This window comes from Halichoerus grypus, chromosome 13 (genome assembly GCF_964656455.1).
Source record: "Halichoerus grypus chromosome 13, mHalGry1.hap1.1, whole genome shotgun sequence".
NCBI lineage: Eukaryota > Metazoa > Chordata > Mammalia > Carnivora > Phocidae > Halichoerus > Halichoerus grypus.
In genome coordinates, this window is record NC_135724.1 from 37,443,277 (window position 1) to 37,464,586 (window position 21,310).

At 38.0% G+C, this 21,310-nt stretch overlaps 1 protein-coding gene and 1 long non-coding RNA gene across 15 annotated transcripts in view; one reads left to right on the forward strand and one right to left on the reverse strand.

Annotated features, from left to right (window-relative positions):
- DTNA (dystrobrevin alpha) overlaps window positions 1-4,288 on the reverse strand; it is a 340,154-nt gene extending 335,866 nt beyond the window's left edge. For 8 of the 13 annotated variants that reach the window (XM_078060439.1, XM_078060446.1, XM_078060445.1 and 5 more), the window contains exon 1: window positions 4,076-4,288. The gene's annotated coding sequence lies outside the window, so the exon portion shown is untranslated. Of the gene's footprint in view, window positions 1-3,567; window positions 3,715-4,075 lie in introns of those variants that run through there. The other 5 variants (XM_078060448.1, XM_078060450.1, XM_078060438.1 and 2 more) reach the window with 4 other exon arrangements.
- LOC118537589 (uncharacterized) overlaps window positions 3,225-21,310 on the forward strand; it is a 50,298-nt gene continuing 32,212 nt past the window's right edge. The window contains exons 1-2 of one of the 2 annotated variants that reach the window (XR_004918202.2): window positions 3,225-3,335; window positions 4,785-4,886. This is a non-coding gene — a long non-coding RNA (uncharacterized LOC118537589). Of the gene's footprint in view, window positions 3,336-3,597; window positions 3,731-4,784; window positions 4,887-21,310 lie in introns of those variants that run through there. The other variant, XR_013443338.1, reaches the window with a different exon arrangement.

Genomic DNA, 21,310 nt, shown 5'->3' on the forward strand with positions numbered 1-21,310 from the left:
ATTGCCATTAAAGAAGTTCTATTTTTTTCCCACTGATTTTTATTAAGGAAAAAGTAACCAAAGGATCAAATTAGGAGGTGTTACTATTTTCAACGATGATGGGAATTTAACGCATTAGTAAAATTATGAACTAGGTGCTACACATCAACAGCTAACAGTGTGGACTACAATATCAGAATACTTGAATTTAGGGTTTTATCCCTACCTATGTGACAGTGGTCATGATTATTGCTCTTTTCATGCTTCAGTTCCTGTTCTATAAAATGGGGATATGGGTAATGCATGCAGACCTCTAGGCAATCGTGAAGAATACATAAGTTAATTTATCTATATCCCACAGAATACCCAGCACACAGTAACTATTCAACAAATTTAGTTACTATGCTTGCTTGAAATTGTTAATACATATGTTCCCAGCATATTCATCACTTAATACCACCTCCCTTACTCTGGGGTCTCTTCTCTTCCCTTGGACACTTCAGAGAATCTTAGGGACTGTGTGATGAATCAATTGCATTTCAATTTTGAGACATTCTGCCACTTTTAACAATTAAACACACACACACACAACTACTTTTTTAAAATTCCAAAGTAGTTGTTAAGGCAAAGAAAGAAAATGATTATATTTCACTAAACTTAAATAACTTTCTATACATAAGTTAATAACTAGGTAAGTGTAGCCCATGCTCTATATGCTTTAAAAGGTATTGATAGTTTTGTAAATCTCCCCGTGTCCCTAGGTGAATAATGAAGGTAAATAGTATGGCTCCTGGTGAATAGAGACGTGTAGCGATAACCAGAGTGAGACAAAAGTCTCTGATTCAGAAAATAATTCAGAAAAGATTTATGAACGCATTTAAGAAGACAATTGACTTAGTAAACACCTTCTCACATGTCATTCCTCCACAAATATGTGACTGCTTGGGCATCCTGTTCTGACCTCTACGTCTAGTGCAGAATCCTTTATTACACATTTTTATAGAATTCTTTCTTTCAGAGAAACTACCTCAATTTGCAAATAAATGCTTATTTGTATAATTGTTTTATTAAAATCTGACCCCCTGTGTTGGCAGGGCTCACTCATCTTTCTGCTCATTATTGATCCCTAGTTCCCCATCCAGCACCTGAAACAGAGGGGCTCTCAGGATGCAGAGACATTATAATTCTCCCAAAACTAGAAGTGTGGGACTTGAAAGAAAAAGTCATGTCATATCTACCAGGTGAGGTAAAAGTAGCAAGGGAATGCTTTCTCTAAAATAAGTAACAGAAGCTAGAAAACTGGAACAGTCCTGAGTTAGGTAAGAAAGGACATATCTATGTATGAGAGAATAAACAATTAACATTTCATACAGACTTGGAAAAAGCAAATTCAATTTCAGTAACAAAAACACTGTGTGTGATAGCATGTAACTATTTTGACCACAGCACTGCTGTGGTATCCCAAAATAAAGTTGAAGCCATAATTTGGGGCATGGAGGAGGTTAACCACTGAACAGGATAATTTTTTTTTCATATCCAAAGAACATGTGTCCATGTAGTTCAGTTGGATTCTAGTCTTTTCACTTATAATGTTGAATAATTGTGGGTTTGAAATATGTATATTGAATTTAATTAAACTGAGAGACAAGAATTAAGGAAATCGGTGAATGTCAAAATAATTTGAAACTGGTTATGTGAAGGAGCAATTAAATTTACTTGAAGAAATAACAGATGAAGACTTAAGAGAGACATCCATCCAATAAAATGAATATTACGAGAGTTCATGATAAGCTCAAATGAGTAATTCTCTAAATTTGTGCAGTTGGGAGTTCACCCCACTGAGACCTTTCTTCATATCGTGGTTCATTTAAAGCAAGTGGAGATTTTAAAAGTATTTCAACTTAGAACTAATGAGAAATTTTGATTTCAGTCTTCATTGCTACACAACTTTGTATAAAGCACGTACAACTGGCTAAAACGTAAGACATACACGAACACCCTCAAAATATAACCCACTTTTAATCACTGACAGTTTAAAGAGAATTGCAAAATTCTTCTTTTAAAACTGCTTAACCTCTAGTCAGAATGACTGGATTAAAGATGATTAAACTTGCTCAAAGATTCTGGTGTTCCGAGGAAAATGATGGCCATGTTTTGAGCAAAGACCAGACTAATACCTTAGGAAGTTTAAAATTAAGTGCAAACTATAGATCAATTCAGCCACCTGCTTTGTGATAATTCACTTGGCTGATAATCTTCACTGCTGAAAATCTTTGCTGATAAATACTACTTTAGTTTATAATTGTTGTAGGAAACTTGGTTAATTGTGACAAAAGTACTCAAAGGATATTTACTATAATATAGTATTAAAAATTAGAAAACCTTAATTGTGTCCAACCGTAGCACATAGTTAAGATGTTCATCTTGGTAGAGAAATGTGATCAATATATGAAACATAGAAGACTTTAGGCACAATGGGGTGCCATAGAGATAAACATATGAGTTGCTTAAGAGTGCACTGAGAGACCAACTAGGCTCTAACATTTAATAACTGTACGACTTTGGGTTATTTCAGCTCTCTGCGTCTGGATTTCCCCACCTGTAAAAGGTGGACAATATTATTAACTACCCCTCATGTTGCGGTAAGAATTGAGTGAGTGAAAGCTCACAGAACTGTGCCTGGAACATATGGAGAGCTGTTTTTCCTAAAGTTTCTACCTTTGGAATAAGCAAAATAAGTATATATATATACTTGTAAAAGAAAGGTAACTATGCATACTTCAACAATACGGGTTACTGTTATGTTCAAAAGGAAACACAAACACATTAATACCAAGTGATCCTAATAGAAAACAGGAAAACCTGAACGTAAACATTAACTCAAAAGACCATTTTTTTTTTAGAGCAAGAATGAACCTAAGGGGTAAGCTTCTCTACAAGTGTACATCCAGTATTTCTCCCCCAAGTTCCACGCTGATCTTCTCAAAGCCGTACCCCAAGCCTGCCAAAGAGGAAAGTTTTACTACCGAGTCCCAGGAATGGTACCATTGAGCCCAGCACCGCCGTCGGGCCACCCCTCCTCTCTCCTTGGCTTTGGTCTTTTGACAGACACCTCTCCTTCTCCCACTCCAGGCACCAGAACGAACCTCCCGTCCGCGCTCTGTCCAGCGGAAAACTCCAAAATGGGCAACAGGCTATAAAAGCTGAGGCCACTCACCGCCCCCCGCGCCCAGATCCGCCGCCCGCCGCCCCCGGCGCCGCGCGCCCACTCCCACTCAGAATCCGCCCGGGCACCGCAGTGCATTGCAACACGCGCAGACGCCGCCGGCTGGAAGGGACCCATCGCCGCCTTCCCGGTCAATACCCCCCAGACCGCTCCCCAACGTGAGTGCCATCCCTAATGGAGGTGGCCACGCCACCTCTCAACGGCTCAGTCCGCGACGACGACCGCGAGCGCAGCACTGACAACAAAAACAACTCGACCCGCGCCGCGACGGAGCCGGCTGCCATCGCCGAGCCCGGGAGCGGCGCGGCGGCGACAGCGGGGGCTGCGGCACGGCCGGGCCTCCGCGGGAGGCCGAGATTTACCTGCGCGGCCCCGCGCCCCCGGGCCGGCCATCCTGCAGCAGCCGCTACCGCCGCCCCGCGGGCCCGAGGCGCCGCCCGCCGCCGGGGGAGGCGCCGCGCCGCAGTCCTGGCTGCGGCGCCCGGCACATGCTTGGCGCTCGCGGCGGCCGGCGCCCGCGCACAGGTGGGAACCCCGCGAGTGGGCGTTGGGGCGATTCCCTTCCCCAGCCCGCGCTCGCCGCCCGCTTCCACTCTTGACTTTGCCGGTGCGCGGCGCCTGCCCTTCCTCGGGCAGCGGAGACGCCTGTGCCCGCGCCCCGGCGCCGTGGGCGGCTGCGGTCCCTGCGCAGCTCGGGCTGCGCGTCATGTGCATCTCCCGCCTCGCCGCTCGCTCCGCGGCACCGGGCGGCCGGGGGCACCGCGCGGCGGCCCGGCCGGCGCCCACTCCCCGCCCGGCGCCCAGACCCCCTCCGCTCCCGCGCCCTCCCCCATCCCGGAGCTGTCAAGGAGGAAAACGCCTTGCACACACCTTGGAATGGACGGGCGTCTCAGTCACCGACTCGCCAAACTCTTAGAAGGTGTCCATTGGTCTGTAGGGAGGTTTGGGCATGGAGTAGGAGCCGCTTTCTTATTATTTAATAATGTTGGAAGTGCCGGGTCCGCTGCCAGAGTTGTGGGTCATGTGGGCACAGCAGAGGCTGGCTGCTGCCAGTACCAGGGTTTCCTGAGGATCCTGAAACTATGATCTCATCCTCCTCATCCGCCTCCCCCGCCCCTCTCTCCGCGGGCGCGCACGCACAGCACACACACACACACACACACACACGCACACACACGCATACACACCCTCACACTGCATGCACTATCCTCCTTCCTGGACCGAAATATTCCTCCGGGGAAATACAGTGTTCATGCTCTTCATTGAAAAAAAAAATCATTCTGGATAGAGATTTTTCTCTTTCAAAGCTCGATTTATGTGCTTTGTTTATTTGCTACAGTTTTCTCTCACACGTGCAAGGGATCCGAACAGAGCCTCAGAATTAAAATTAAAAATAATCATCCTCTTATGTTGACCCAGATTTTGGTCAGAACCCGAGAACTCAAACAGTACAATTTCAATTTAAAATAAAAATAATATGCCAGGCTTGAATATGGAATTGATAACACCTGAGATGTATGCAGTGGGTTTCCTTCCCAAGCTGCAAACATTTCCCAAACATTACCTCATTTATTTGCAGAGCATCTTTGCAGAGGAGGTGGATGAGAAGGCAAATAGTATTGTCACCTCAGATACAGAAGCATGAAGCATAAATCAGATAACGTGACTTATCCAAGTACATGTAAGTCAATATCTCACTATAAATATTAATTGCACAGCTACTCACAGGTTCACCAATTCCTGGAAACTTAGATTACTGAAAATAATCAAGATAGTCTTGATTATTTTTAAGTTACCAACTCTATTGCAAATTAATTGATTTTTCTACATGGATATGTTTTTTATATAATTTTTTCTCTTGTGTGTTTGTATTTATCTTCAGTTTCATGGTTTCATATAATTTTCTTTCTTTTGAGGGGTATGTTTATTTGTTATATGTCTGTGTATCTGTGTGTGAATTCCTTTTCATTTGCATTGTTTAAACCCTTTAGATAGTATGAAGCAATTATAGTCAATTTTCAAGGGGTAATCACAGTTTCACAGTGATTTGTATATACTTCACTCAAACTCTTTAAGTGCCTGATGTATGTGAAGAGCTGTGCTGTGTTTTCAAGGATATAGAGAAGTTCAAGACATGGAACCTGCCCTCCATTAGTTTACATCTAGCTGTTCAGACCAGATATATATACTGAATGATTTACAGATGAAACACTTTATTATTTTTGGTGTTATTTGGTGAATTACCACAAAGAAAGTACAAGAGACATTCCTTTTCTTTTTGCTACTTAATTTCCATTCCATGTTTAAATGATTTCCTTTGTCTCTGGGCCCCATATTTCAGTCTGCCTTTGACCCCCACAGTATCTAAATGGCCAAGGTAATATGCTTCTACATGTGCACCCAACATAAACACTAAATGGGGATTTTTTTTTTTTTAATACTGTGAAAGTTCTCACAGAGGACACTCTTGGGTAGCTTTTGTTTAGGTCTATATAAGAAAATGTAACAGCTAACCAGCCTTCTAATACTCCCAAGAGAAATGTTGTGAGAGGGAGAATGGGACAAGAAGGCAGAAGACTAAGCAGTGAAGGTGGGTAGGGAGGGGAGAATAAGGGAATTAAGCATTACAAGAAGAAGGAGAGAAGAAGAGAAAAACAAACAAACAAGAAAAAGAGGATCAACTTTCAAGTGAATGCTAAAATTTTCCAAATTTTGTTACATGGATATCAAATTTAGGAAACGATAGACCTTCTTATTGTTACCAGACGTTATCTTTTGATAAACTTATAGGAATTTAATGGCAGAGACACCAGGTGTCAGTCTTATAGAGGCTGCCCTGAGTGTTCTCAATTTTAAAAATTGAGTGGATTTTTAAAGTGGATTTTTTAAAAAGTGGATTCAGGGATTGGATCCACTAGAAGAAATAAACAGACTGATCAATATAATGTAATAAAAAAAAATGACAATGGGATCAAATAGCATAGTATATGTAACATTTTTAAGAAGAAACTAACACTGAAATTCAGGGAGCTGAATGGAAAACCAAAGGCACAGGTATATTAAAGTGGGCGATGAAGAGTTACACTTACAATATTTAAAGCACAATGATAGTAGTAACAATATCTCATATTTTTAAAGTAGTTCAGATTTTTCAAAAAGCTTTTCATACAGTTTGAGCAAAACAATAATTCGAGGGAGGCTCCTTTGTAGGCTTTATTTTAAAGGAATATAATGATTCCCCCTCATTTTCTGCCTATCGAATGGAAAGTGCTGAGAATTTTCACTCATTGTTTTGGAAATATCATTTCTATTTTCTGATCAGTCAACCCTTAAGATGTTGCTCAGTATACCCTCCTCCAATCGTTCCCATAAACAATACAACTAGACGGTTCCTGGGCATAGATCGCCGCAGTGATTTATAATCCAGGATTTTACACAGGCGATTGGAGTTAAACTAGAAGCTTTAGTATGTAACAGACTCTAATGGATTTGCAGTATCTCTGGGAGATTTCTGCACAAGAGGTGGAGGCCTAAATTGAACAGCAATATATCAAGAGCACTTTCCTTTTGATCTTCATACTCATGGAAGGATTTGTTTTAATTAGAGATATATTTAGGTTTGATGATTATAACATGTGTTTCAGAAATGCATTACAACTTCAGTGGCTCAACAATCACTAGCAGTTTGTGCCAGAGAACCTTCATTTAGGGAAAAAATATTTTTAATATGGCTGTGTGCATGGATTTGTGCTTCACACTAATTTAGGCTTCCGACCAAGGGAAACAAATACCTGATAGTTATTATTTTGCCCTTATGATGTCTTGATTTTTAAAATAGATTGTAGTTAAAATGAGAATGGCCATAGGTAAAATCACAGTGTTCACAATGTTATGGTGAAACTATATGTGTGTGTGTGTTTTATAGACATGGTAATATATAGAGTGTGCATGTGTTATAGGTCAAGTCAGAATGATTAGCTGGTAATAGTTTGGGGGCATGAGGAATTAATAATTTTGGAGTGTTTAAAGGACTTGAATGACAAGAGTATAAAGGAAGATGGATTTAAAATAATTGAAGTAAAGACACTGAGGTTTTACCAATTAGAAAGTCTTATACCCCTGGGTGTGGACTGATATGGATGTAGACTGTAGGGTGAGATGGGGGCTTGAAGAACACAGAATATCCATAAATTATGCTCCCTCTAAGAAACTGATTAGCTTTCAAAAATGAAAAGTACATTAGCAGTACAATGCAGGTCAACAAGATGGATCAAGTAAGCCATGACAATTGATGGTTAGGGTTTTTTTGTTCTTTGTTTTTTGGTTTTTTGGTGTGAGAGCTACCAAATTTTGAGGCAAAGGTGTACCCTGGGCAGAATTATGAAGTAAGCGAATTTCGTTCCTGTCCATCTTTTTTCAATGTCTTCCCTCTTGCCTTGGAAGCCCTGCCTTCTCTCTGGTTCACAAAGATAGTCACAAGCCTTTGCTATTCTCTGATTCTTCAAGATACTCCCATTTTGGAGCTCACCAGCCTCAAACAGAACATCATCTTCTGACCTCCACTGAAACATGTATATTGTGTCCTAAGCATTCATGAAAATTGAGGGGGTGTAAGTATGTATATTAATACACTCCAAGGATGTTCATTCAGTCTCCTTATGCGTCACTTCAAGATGCATATTTATATAGTTAAAGTTAGTATCCATCTGCCTGAGAAGAAATCCTGCATTGAGGCATGGTCCTGTCAGCTGTTAGGGAGTAATTGCAAATCCGGGAAAGCAGAGGTCTTCTTCATTTCATCCTGCCTGTGCTCCCTGCCCCTTCAGCCCCTTAGCTAACCTGAAGCCTCCTGCACACGGGGCAGTGCCCGTCACTCAGCGGCTTCTGGCAGTCTCTACAATGATGCTCAGCCACAGGGCCTCCTCTCTTGATCTAACATCCTCAGGAGAAATGCTGTTTGCAGTCTCCATGTGCTCTTCAGACTGAAGGGGAGAGCACAGCCTAAAGAACAGGTGTAAGTGGTCAAGTGTATTTTGTTTCCTCCTGTTAGAATGAACAAATCTGTTGCCATTTGAAATAGCTCTGATTCCCCTTTGTAATGGCAATTCATTAGACACATATTATGGTGGTTCACGTCTCTCAATGGCACCACACCAGTGCGCCCTCTACCCCCTGGGGGAATTTCTTTTCTCAATGGATCATAAACAAAACACAAATGTTTTAGATGGAACTTAAGTGTACTGTCCCAGTGGAGACGGTGGGAAAAAGCTAGCTGGAGAGCATAGCTTTCAGAAGGTGCTTCTAATCTACTCATTTTGCTGCCACAAGTGTTTTTACACTATTTTTAACGGCTTTGAAGCTGAATTTTTTTGTTTTTGTTTTGCCCAAGAATACAAAATATCTTGATACATGTAACCAAGAGTAATCTTAAATAAGTCAGAACATCAATAACAAATAAATTTAGTCAATGTAGATGATCAATCCAGATAATTTAGGACAAAAAAATGCTGTTTATTGAAGATGACTTATATGAATAGCTATCCACATTATCTTAGGGAAATGTCAATTTTTTCCTGGGTGATTTCTAAATAAAACCTAATGCCTTTAATAATACCAAAGAAACCAGTTACAGAGTGAAAAGCTTAGTCAAAACAATTTTATGTGAAATCAGTTTGCTTAACTTAATTGTTTCCCACTAAAATGATTCTTTACATATATCATTTCGACACAGCCCAAATCTGTAGACCGCCAGGAATCATGTTACCAAGCACGCGTTTTAATTTAAAAGTTAATCCCTACAGTAAATACCATATAATTTATTTGAGGCTGCAAAGCCTTGTCTTTTATGAAAAACTAAATGAAAAAAGGGGTTGGGAGATGGAAGTAAATTAACCTAACTGTAATCCTTAAAAATGTATAACAACTATTTGGGTGGATCCATAATTAAGATTTATTATTGGAAATAAGGGTATTTTACCTTTTAGGGGATACATTTTGAGATAGTTCAAAGTGCATTCCTAGGAGGTGAAAATATATACCACTAATATGCAAATTTTCTTTGTTAATTAAGATGCTTATCTTTTATTTGTGTCACAAATACCATGGCTGATTCTCTTGTTCTTTCTCCTTCTTTGTCCCTGAACTGCATCACCAGATCAGTTTGAACATCCTACGTGGTTTTGATGCTTTTCCATTTACATATTGGTCTTACTTTCCTCTTTTTTATGTCAATCAGCTAGACTGAAAGGAACAGGAATGGAGGGCATTTTGCATGTTTTATCATAACCAAGAGCCTTATTTTGTACCCAGTTCCTGATCTATCATCAGCATTGTCTGTGCTGTCCAGTGCACATACATGAAAATTTCCTGATTTTGAAATTGTCCTTTTTTTATTTGCACATATCTCATAAAGCATTCTAAGATTCTCAAGGACAAGGGCCATGTTAAAAAACATCCTTTTTTTCCCCTCTCTAGAGAATCCAAGCATGTTTATTTCATATAGGAGGTGTTTGGAAAATAAGACGAGGATCATGGTGAGGAAAATTCTATTTTATTTCTGGCATTATGCAGCATGTAGAAATAATTCTTATAGCCTTGTAAATACCTTTGACAGAGCATTTTTTTTTTGTACATTTTATATAAACAAGCTGTAGTCGCTACTCTGTGGCTTGCTTCCACTATTGGGATACATACAACTTTTTCTTTGTATGTTTAAAACAAACCAAAAAAAATTACAAGGTGACAATTATATACATGTAAAGACACTCATTTAAATCTTATAATCAATACTAGTGCAGTGTATTTCTCTTTGTTATGATATTTCTTCAAATATCAAATTTCTTCTTTAACTCCACTTGTCTATATCTGTGTCATAAATATTTAGAAGAAGAGACAGCATTTAAAACATATTTTGCAGGCGCCTGGGTAGCTCAGTTGGTTAGGCATCTGCCTTTGGCTCAGGTCATGATCCTGGAATTCTGGGATTGAGCCCCACATCAGGCTCCCTGCTCAGCAGAGAGTCTGCTTCTCAGGGAGTCTGCTTCTCCTTCTCCCTCTGCCCCTCCCCCTGCTCCTTCTCTCTCTGTCTCTCAAATAAATAAATAAAATGGTTAAAAAAACATATTTTGTAGTTACATTAAAGGAAAAAGTGGATATTTTAATATGTGTTTTTGATTTCAAAGAAAATAGAAACAACTTCCTTATTTTACACAAGTGAATACTTTCAGGATTGTATGCAGTGCATAAGTATTCTCTTCCACATGCTCTCTGTCCTTTTGTTACTATCATCAAAGTGCATTCTCTGGCTCAGTGTTACCCATCCTTCTTGAACTCTTCTGAAAGACTTAGTCTTGGAAACACTATCTTGAAACCTATTCACATAATGTGTTGTGTTGTTAGCTAGTCATTTCAAGTATATTAGACATTAGGATTGCCTATTCCTTCATCAGGATTGTGAACTCCTTATCATATGCATCTCTTGTACATTTCACAGCATCTTGTAGTTATTCAGAAAATACTTGCTGATTGCTTTGTTGATTAACTGAAAATACGTTACTGTTTTGACAAGTTGTTGCTCCAAATATGAAAGAGTAATGTCTTCTCTATTTATTATTAATCTTCATTCATTTCTAATCTTTATGTTCCTAGTACAGCATTAATTTTTAATAATAATTATTCAAAGTTTGATAATAGGAGTCTTTCTCCTATATTTATAAATAAATAAATAACAATTAGATCAAAATCAGTTTGTTGTTTAGTTGCAAAGAGTAATTACTACCTATGATATCTTAAGTTTCTACCTTAATCAGATAGGATTACTGTAGTATCATTTATTTAGGGTAATATAATTTTATTTCTTACTCTAAGAAACTATAAGAAATGAATATGGAGGTATTTAAGTATAAAAGATTTTCTTTCTTTGCTATTTTTTTCAGTGTTGTAAATTTTTGATAATCTAAAAATTAAAGCAAATTAATTTTTTAAAATTAATGTTCATCATGCTGCAGAATGGCTTATATTTGTTCAAAGAAAACAAATACTTCAACACTAGAAATATTAATTGCCTAGTATATTAAACACATTTAATGATAGATTAGATCAGAGAGCTACAACCGACAATCAATAGTTTTTAGGAAGTTCAAATTTACTACCTCGGTTTTATTTCTAAAATAAAAAAAACCTCAATTATAATTTCTTCACATCCTGAATAGAAAAACTAAATACACTAGCCCGTGCCCTATTGCTACATCAGATATTGAAAACACTGCTGGTCCTTCCTCAGGTCAGTGGGGATGCTTCTTACCAGGCAGTGACAGGATCAGCTTCTTCTCTTAGCTCTTATTTGCTCTGCCCCTGAGGCCCCTTTCACCTGGGAAACCATCCAGAGACAAAACAATCAGGAGCAGCAATCCTCAGTCCAGCCAGCACAGGATCCCCAGAAGGCAAACTATGTGTGGGCTTTTAATGTCAGCAACATGGGCACTAGAAGAGTTGAAAAATTTTTTTCAAGCTTCAAAGTAGTTATCATGAAAAATAAATAAAAACTCTGCTGGCTTTAGCATTCTTATTTTATGGTTACTACAGTTTTCTTTAACTGTCTTTCAAACATAACATCATAGTACCCATTACCCAGCTGTAGTTAACTGTTAACCCATAACCAAACTCTTCCACATACCCATTCATCTCCCCACCCAGATTATTTTGAAGCACATTCTAGATATCATATATATTCATCCATAAATATTTCAGTCCATGGTTATGCAATTTTAATTTAGAATTATGTAATAGGGGTAAATAAGGCAGAATACCATAATATTTTCTGTGTCTAGGGACTTTACAAATCTTAACTCGGCTCTCATTGCATACATACGTACTTAAAGTCAGTGTGACTATTTATAAAATAGACATTACACACACACACACACACACACACACACACACACACACAAACAATTACAAGGTCAAGTGTTCAGACACAGAGTAAATAACTTAAAAACTGTTCATCCCTGGAGGCTCCTTGTCCATTCTCTGGAGACTGCTCCTTCTCACCTTAGTGTTTGCTTCCAAGTTTTCCAAATCGGTCTTGCTTTTCAAGTCTTCTATGCTTCTCTGTGTGGTCCAGATTAATTTCTTCCTCCAAGATCCTGGCCAGCTTTTTTCTTTCTTTCTTTTTTTGTTTTTGTTTTTTGTCCTTTCATATTCTCTTTCAGTCCTTTCTCTCTATCATTAGTCTCTCTCTCTCTCAATCAACAGTCTGATGATTTATGTGGATCCAGACACAGGGCACCCCTTGCCCCATTCTAGTAAATACTCTCCTGCCTCTTCCACCCAGAGACAATCATTCTTTTGATATCTATCACTATATTTTCAATTTGTCTGTTCTAGAACTTCATATAAATGGAATCACAGAGTATATATGTTTTTGTGTTTGGTTTTGTGTTTCTCTTTTAGCTCAGCATTGTGTCCGTGAGATTCATTAGAACCGGTGTCATTGTGTCTATCAAGAGTGGGTTCTTTTATGGCAGAGTTCTAGTCCATTGGGTAAATATATCACCATTTGTTTATCCATTCCCCTGTTGATAGACATCCGAGTTGTTTACAGTGTTTGATACTTATGAATAAAGCTGCTATGAATATATTTTTGCATTTTCAAGGGTCTATATTTTTATCTCTTGAGTAAATATGCCTGATTGGCTTTATTTTGGGGATCTATATTTTCATTTCTCTTTGGTAAATACTTGGTACATCTTATAGAGGTTATCCATTTTATTTACCCATTCAAAAAATCAGCTTTTGGTTTTATTCAGTGTCTCTTTTTTTTTTTTTTTCTTTTTTTATTGATTTTGCTTTTTATTCCTTCCTGGTGCTCATTCGAGGTTTAATTTACTCTTCTAGTTTCTTATGATGGAAACTTAGATTATTGATTTGAGACCCTTCTTCTTTCCTTATATTAGAGTTTAATGTGTTAATAGTCTCTCTAAGCACTTCTTTAGTGGCATTTCACGTAGTTTGATGTCCAGCTTTTCATTTATAGTCAGTTAATTTTTTTCCTTAATATTCCCAGTCTTGTCTTTTTTTGATCCATTTTATTTAGAAGTGTGATTTTAGTGTCTGTAATGGGTGTTTCTAGACATTGTTCTATTGTCGATTTCTCATTTAATCCCATTGTGGACCAAAAATATACTTAGAATGATTTCAATCCTGTTAAATTTATTGAGGTTTATTTTATGGTCCAGAATATGATCTGCCCTAATAAATCATCTGTGTTCACTTGAAAATAATTCATTTTCTTCTGTTATTGACCAATGTGGTCTCTAAATTACATTTAGGGCAAACGTTGATAATATTTTGAGTCTTCTATATCCTGATTTTCTACCCATTTGCTCTGTCAATTCTTGAGAGAGGGGGTATTGATACTTCCAGCTGTAGTAGTTGTGTTAGTTATCTATTGCTGCATGGCAAATTGCCCCCACATTTAGTGGCTTAAAATGACAACACATACTTCTTATCTCTGAGTTTCTGGTTGCCTTCAAGATTTTCTCTGAATCTTTGGTTTTCAACAGTTTGTCTAGGATGCACTGATGGGTGTTTTTCTTCATGTCTTTCCTGTTTTTGGTTTTCTGAGAATCTGGAAACTGTAAGTATACATATTTTACCAAATTTTGGAAATAGTCAACTATGATGTATTCATATTATTTCTGCCCCATTCTCTTACTCTTCTCCTTCTTAACTTTAATTACATGCCACGGTACACCTTTTGATATTGTCCCACAGGACCCTGAGACTTTGTTACTTTTGTAACCTCTTCCTCAGATTGGATCATTTATATTCATGTACATTTCAGTTTACTTTCTCATTCCCGCGCCGTCTCCATTCTGCTGTTAAACCCATCCTGTGAGTTTTTATTTCGCATATTGTATTTTTTTAAGTTTGAGAATTTAACTTCAGTTCTTTTTGTTTCTTACTTTGCTGAGATTTCCTACCTTTTGTTCACTGTGAGAATCTTTTCCTTATGTCATTGAGCATGGTTAGAATAGCTGCTTCAAAATTCTTATCTGCTAATCCCAATGCCTACGTCATTTTGGGGTTGGTGTCCATGTCTTTTCTCTTGAAAATAAATCACTATATTCTTTGTCCTCTGAATTTGAAAGAATTCTAGAGTGTATCTGGACACTGTGAATGTGAGTTTGTGAAGAACATATTTTCTTTTAAATCCTTCCAGAGAGTGTTGATTTTTTTTTTCATTTGTTTGAATTGGCAATAAACTTGGGACTCAGACTGTAAACTTTGTCTCTTTTGCAGCAGCTCAGATGTCCGTTTAGTTCTGCCACCTTAGCTGACTTCTGTGGTCTGCTTCACACAGGTGTAATTTAGGGTTCTGCTGCATAGTTGAACACAGTTTGACTACAGATTTGGGGGTCTTTTTCTCTGTCTCCCTCCTTTCTGGGGCTTAATCCCTTACTTTCCAGACGGTGTGGTTTCCTTGAAGTTGGTCGTCTGTTTCTTTGGGTCAGAAAGTCGCCGACTTTCTGTGAGAATTTTGTCTACCCTGTGTGGTGCCTCCTGAAGCATTCTTTTAGGCTAAGCTGTAAAAAAGGTAGTCTCTTGTGTAATTCCTTTATACAGGTATTGAGCACCTCCAATATCCACCTGCTTTTTTGCACCTTATGGTACCTCCAGCTGAATTGTTTTGGTATGCAAGCAGTCCTTGCATGTTCAGTAATACGTTAACTGAGACCTGTTACAAAATGCTTTCAGTTGTAGTCCCAAGAGACTTTTCCAGACGCACAGTCAGATAAACAGTATCATCAGATAAGGTCTCTATGTGTGTTTAAGATCTAAGATAGGCGCTTTCGATATTATAATAACAAGATGATCTTATTTCTACTATGACAGGGTATTTTCTTAATAATGTATAACTGGGGAGATGAGAAAGGCCTGGAAGTATTAATAGTTTATAATAAAGCAAAGTTTTAGACATATAAGTTTTGGTAAGTTATTTCAAAAGCTGCGTTTTTATAGTTTTTACAGTTGTGACAGATGACAGTCACACCAGATTGACATGATTAGGGAACTGGTCTCAAGTTTAACATTTTAGAGACCCTGGTTCTTTATATAAAATATCCAGTGTAGTACTTAGCACATACTAGATGCTTCAGAAATGTGTATTTATTTACTTACCTTTTTTTAAATTTAATTTAATTTTATTATGTTAGGTTAGTCACCATACATTTACTTATCTTTTGCCTCACTCTTTTCTTCTGCGGGGCAAATAAAACAAGTACCCCTTTCAGTCAGTTCAGCTTACTAGTTTCCAAGAATTGTTGCAAGCCTGTATTTTACAAAAGCTCAATAAAGCTTAGGCAAGAAATAGTCATATGCGTATGACTTAAAGCAATTTCTACAGCAAAACTGTAAAAGAATGGAACGTTTATTGCAAAATGAGTAAGAACATGTGTATTTTCTGTACAGCTCTCCAGATTCACTTTGTTTTTGCCCTGGTGAGTGCTAAGCAACAGATAATGAAGGACCTCCATTCAGATTTTAAACTAAATGTCTCTGGGGTCTCCTTGGCTAGAGTGGAGCAAGTTCCCGTAAATGGTCTATGCTACTCTTATATGAAGTCTAATTCAGGCTATTTCCTTCACAGAGAATCTCTTCAGGGTCACATATCTTTTACTAAGTGCATGACATTAGGGCAAGTGACATCATAAAATTTGATTAACTGTAGACAAGTAAGATAGTGGTGGGATCTCCATAGGTGGATGGTATGAATTTGCTTACTCTCTGGGTGTAAACCCAGTAGGGTTGTCTATCAGTGCTTCTCGTACTTTAATGTGGATAGGAATCACCTGGGGATCTTGTTAAAACACGGATTCTGATTCAGTAGGTTTGGAATGGAGTCTGAGATTCTGCATTTCTATCAAGATCCCAGGTGATGCCTATGCTGCTGATCTGTGGACCACACTTTGACCTGCTAGATTATACCACTGATGTGCTATGTCAACTGAAATAGGGTTTAGAATATTTGTTTTTATTCCCTTCCTTTTAAGATTATGATTACTGCAACCACAGAATTCTTTAAAGCCTCTTGGATAAAAAGGCTTGGTATAAAATGAATTTCTCTCAATGTCAGTCACAACTTCCCATGATTTTAGATTTTCTTGGCAATTGTTCTTCCTGGTGTATTTCTTAGTACACCTGACATGTTCCATAATAAGATTTTTTTGTTTGTTGTCCTGAGACTTGGTGTTTACATATAATAAAATGTACTAACTAAAAGGGAACTTTGCTATCATTTCAGTTTTTCACTTCACAGATGAGCAAACTGAGGTTAGATTAATGATGTGACTTCACTACTTTCATTTTAACATGCAAAATAATGAGCATTAGTTGATTTGGAAACAGATCATATTGTGGTTTTACTTACAAAAAATTATTAAATGACTGCGTGAATTGCAATTTAACCAATAAGTTCCATAGAACAGTTAGAATTATTTTTTTCACTGCCTTGAACCACTTTGACGTTAGGCAGACATAGTATATCCAGAGATCTCTTTTGCCAGGAAAACAAATACCTCACATTTTATTGGAGGTATTAAATGGGAACATTCACTTACATGCTAAAAATTACCCTTTGAAAATAGACATTTAGTTTATTAAGTTAATCTCTGCCAAATCAAAAGGCATTGCCTATAATATTCTAGCAAGGCATACACACACAAGAGACATGATTAAATATAGAACCTAACCCATATGTTTGAGTATAAATTTAAAACATGATAGTAATATGAATGACTAGGTTCCTTCAGTTTTCAAATGTAAAGTTCAAGTGGAAACTTTATTTTATCTGCCTATTTTTTTTCAGTGACGTTTTATTTAAAATTAAAATGGATACATCCCTGCTTTCTCAGCCAGACCTCCAGATTCCACTGCACAACACAGTTCTTCTCATATGTCTACTTATGCTTCTCTAAAAACTGAACTCACATTTTCTATTTTCTCTAAATGCTTTCCATGTTGAACTAAGTGGGAATATAATTCTCCCAACATTAAATTGGAATTGTCTTTGAGTCTTTCTTCTCGTTAGCTCATTATACCATATCAGCCAGTTTCCCCAATTCTTTTTTCCAACTGCTTTTGGTACGCTCTGAATCTTACTGACATCACCGTTGCTCAAGCCATCATTAACTCACACCTATTTTAGAAAACATCCCCTCTATTGACTTTTCTTCTTCCAGCCTCACTCCTGCTTAATCCACACCTAATTGTTAACACCAGATCATTCCTTTTGAAATCATTACTGTGCTCACCTTGACCTGAATCCTTACAAGTGCTCTCCCTTATCTGTAGAATAAAATACAAACTCTTTATCCCACTATTCAAGGCTCTTTATAATCCACCCCCAACCTACCTTTCAGGCTTTACTTTATACTGATCCCAACATAAACCCTCTACTGTAGTCAAATTGCTTGACTTTCTGCCTCCCTAACATGCCATGTACTTTGTGGCCCTATGTCTTTGGCCATTTCCCTAGACATGTAGGCATTCCCTCTCCTCTGTTTCCATGGAGATAAACTTAAGTAGAAACTACAACCTTTTTGACTGATAAGTAGTGTTAGAGTTAATGGAGTTCAATCTCTCACCTCTTCCACCATTTTAGGAAATTAAGAACAATAAAATGTAGGTTCATACTTCCTAATATCTAGTGAACAGTGTACCAATCATTGCATAAAGCTGGTCATTTTCTATCTACCACATTACCTAAGTTTATGATAAATTAAATTTTTGTAAGGATAAAAATCTACGAAACTTGACCATCAGAAACTATATCAAGGAAATTCAGATGAACCCCAATGTCCTACATGTTCTATGGACTGGCTAATGACAAGTTCTAAACTGACATTTCATTGAATCTAAGTTTTTTCTGGTCCCAGTAATGAAGTGCTCACACTTTATGCCTTGCTAATATCATGATGAATCCAATAAAAATTCCCAGGCTGGGCTTTAAGCAGTATTTTAAAATCCCTCAAATTTAATTAGTGTGTATGTGTGTGGAGCGCAGGCAGATTAGCTTATTATAAAATCAACTAATATTTAGTGATAATAGCCCTTAATAAGGGATGATAGTGAGAGAGGAGAATTACTCTCCTCTATAGTGAGGATAAGTGGAATCTGCCACATGTTAACATTCTTAAGATTAAGAATTAAAACACATTCTGTAGTAACCTTGAAATAATCTATCCCAGATGATTTTATTGGTCGTTCAATATTTTGTTAGGCACATGGCAATACTATAAAGCTCATCAGCTGCAGGTATTCGTGATGATGATTTGCTCTACCTGAGGTTAGAAAGGATACGATTTTCCAGATAGTCTGTGTACTACGATTTGAATTTTAAATAGAAAATAATTGTAGATATTTGATAATAACTTGTTATAGTTTATGCAATTAATATTTTCAGTTGACAAAGTATAATAAAACAGTTTGTACATTTTCAAAAAGACAGAGCCCAAATGATGTAAAGGCATCTTTAGGAAATTGTCCATCTCAGCATGTACCAGTGCAGGCCGTAACAAGAGGTCACCTCCTCACCAAGAGAATGGCAGTATATACACCCCAGAGCTTAGAACCAGGAAGGCAATGGGCAAGAAGGAACCAGTAAGGATATGAAATCTTTATTGACTGGGTGAGTTTACTTAGGAATGACTAAGATTGCATATGCCATCACCAAGTCAAATGGTGGCACAACAGAAATAGAGTTCTAGTAAAATAAAGAAAGATACTTTTATGTGGACTTGAGTTCATGGCTTGTGCTACAAGAAGTGATCCTCCTCAGGCTGACATCTACCAGCAGTAAGTTAGATGTTCTATTCAAGTCTACTTTCTACAGAGTGTCTAGCCAGCCAGTGCTGCGTAAGTTACAAAGTCACTTATACTGTGGGTGATTCATTTACTGTATAGCTGCATCATTCTGATCTATTGGTCAGTTTGAATCTGGAATTATGGAATTAATGATTACTATGACCACCAAAAGCCAGTTAAAAAGAATGTCCACAGCAGCTTGATTAATGGACAAAAAGTCAAAACAACCCCAAAATCTATCAACAGGAGAATGAATAAACAAATTGGGGTATATTTATACAATGGAATACTACTCAGCAATAAAAAAGAATAAGCTGACTCCTTCCTGTTTCAGATCTAACATACAAAGAGTTTGGAATCCACCATTTCTGTTCTTATAGCAAAGAAATCTGAAAATTGAAAATCAGCAGCTTTTCTTAGACCCCATCAGAAAGTTGAAGTTTCAGGGCAAACCGTCACTCTGAAATCTGAAGGGACAGATAAATATAATCACAGCCAAGGTCTCCTTATGAGGAACAGAAGCCACTGGAGCCATAAACTGGTATGAAGATTTAACTGGTATGTTTGATGAATTGTTACAGGCTGAATGTAGACTAATGTGAGAGTGAGAAATTCTTGGGAGTTGCATTTTGGCAGGAACTCCACACTTTTAGAGGTATTATTTTCAAGAATACCATGCTGAAGATCCAAGAATGATCTCATTGTAGAGATGTACTTGTGAAGGTCACAGCTCAGAGACATATGCCCAGAAATTCAGTAACTTAGCTGAAATAGGCCAATTTCTTGGAAGACATAAAACTACCAAAACGTACACAGGGAAAATTTGAAAATCGACTAGGCCTATGGCTACTAAAGAAAGTGAATCAATAATTAATAACTTTCCAGAAAAAGAAAGTACCAGGCTCAGATGGTTTCACTAGTGAATTCTACTGAACATTTATTTAAAGAAGAAATGAAGGGCGCCTGGGTGGCTCAGTTGTTAAGCGTCTGCCTTCAGCTCAGGTCATGATGCCAGGGTCCTGGAATTGAGCCCTGCGTCGGGCTCCCTGCTCCGCGGGAAGCCTGCTTATCCCTCTCCCACTCCCCCTGCTTGTGTTCCCTCTCTTGCTGTATCTCTGTCAAATAAATAAATAAAATCTTTAAGAAAAATAAAGAAGAAATGATACCCAATCAAACTCTGCCTCTTTTGAAGAAATCGTTTCTGAGGTCATTGTTTGATTTTTGTTCTGAGATCAGAAGAGCTCTTCCCAGCTGTCCTATTTCCTGGTTCTTTCCCACAAACCAGCTAGTCTACAATTTAGCCTCTATCTTGAATATCCTCCCAATATCCTTTCGCCACAACCTTTGCAGTTCTTCAGAGCACCTTTGGACTTAACTTCTGCACTCTATTGCAAATGAAGTTCGTTCCTTTGGGATGCCTTTGTTTTATGGCCTGTTTCTCCCCAGAGGCAAAATGTTTGAGCCAGGGCTCTGGAGCTGAGGGTAGGAATGACAACAAGCTTGGAACTGACGGACACACCCACTCCAGAGGCTGAGCACTCAGTGGGTGGGGGTCAGCAGGCTGGGGACCTCTTGACTTGCCTCTCCTGGCATGAAACCTCCTCTTTACAAGCAGAGGAAGGGCAATTATTGTTCCAGTATTCCCAGCATGCTACTTTCAAGACAGAACTTCTGTTCTACTAGTGGGGGCTAAAAGAAGGCAGAAGAAGGGAGCCCCACCTCTGAACCGTATTCAACAGGGACTTGACTTCAGTATCCCTGAGTCTTCCATGGGGAATCTGTGTACACGTACTAGGTAGAAACTCACTGACCTTCTAGTGACACTAATTTTTGTTGAAACCATTGATAATCAGGATTTTGATTATATGGGAGCTGAATATATATATATATATATATATATACACACACATATATATATAAAGTATAAAATAAAATAATGTATTATTTCTGTTTATTGCTGTCTAATTTATGTTATTCTACCATATTTACTTTTTTAACTAGACAGGAAATAATTTGGAAAGAAGACTAGGCTTATATTAACATGTCTAAAGACAAGTCTCTAAGGAGAGCAAAAGAATATAAGGAAGCAGAGAATTTTTAATTAATGATAAGGGCTATAAAATATTGGATTAATAGATCAGCATGTCATATCTTTCTCATAATTTTGTCAGAACAAAATACAGAGTGGTAAATGTAGTTTTAATATTGCCACTGCTTAGATGGTGTCAGCATTCAGGCTGC